Genomic DNA, 850 nt, shown 5'->3' with positions numbered 1-850 from the left:
AGAAGAAACTTTGCTCACTGAGGGTGGACCGAACCCGGCCCACCGGCCCCCGTCGGTCCTCAGAGGCGGGATCCGTCCGCGGGAGTGGCCAGGCGAGGGGGGGTCTGCGGTATAGGTAAGCACGGGGCACACGTCGAGCACTCGCGGTCAGAGGCCGGGGCGACCTCACGTTATCTTCCGCTCAGTCCGCCGGGTGGCACGGCAGAACGGCCCACGGCCCGCCACGATCGCTCGACACGCCCGCGCGCGGCCAACCGGGAGAGGCGGCGCGCGGGCGTGCGCCCGCCCCAAGGACCGAGTCGCACCCGCGACACGGCCGTCAAGAAGCGGCAGGCGGCCTTCGCCGCCGCCGCCCTCTTCTCTCACCGCCTCGACCCCCCTTTTCTCTGGCCGATGGCCTCGAGAAGCCCGCCAACGCGGACGGGGCAGCCCCGCCACAGCGGCGACCGGAGCAGAGACACCGGGGGACACGGGAACGGCACCACCGCTCAGCCTCGGGCACCTCGAGTCGACCCGGAGCGCTCCAGGAGCACCGCGAAGGGCCGACGACGCACGGAACGCGGCTCGCGCGCCCGAGGAGGACGCGCGGCACGGCGGGGGAAACGCGGGCCCCTGCCCCACCGCGGGGAGGGGCCGACCCACCGCCAAGGCACCAGGGCGCGGGAGGGGTGATCCCCTCTCCCGCACGTCTGGGTCCCCGACCACGAGGAGAGGGCGGGGAAGGCGAAGGTCAGGCCGGATACCGCACCCCTGCCTTCCGCACACCACCGGCAGGTGGGGCGGAGAAGCGAGGGGCCCGCTGGCAGCACGAGAAGAGCGGTCCCATTCGCAGTGAATGTCCGTCCCTCGC

Source organism: Castor canadensis, chromosome 3 (genome assembly GCF_047511655.1).
Source record: "Castor canadensis chromosome 3, mCasCan1.hap1v2, whole genome shotgun sequence".
Lineage (NCBI taxonomy): Eukaryota > Metazoa > Chordata > Mammalia > Rodentia > Castoridae > Castor > Castor canadensis.
The sequence above is the reverse complement of the archived record's forward strand: the minus strand, read 5'-3'. Positions refer to the sequence as shown.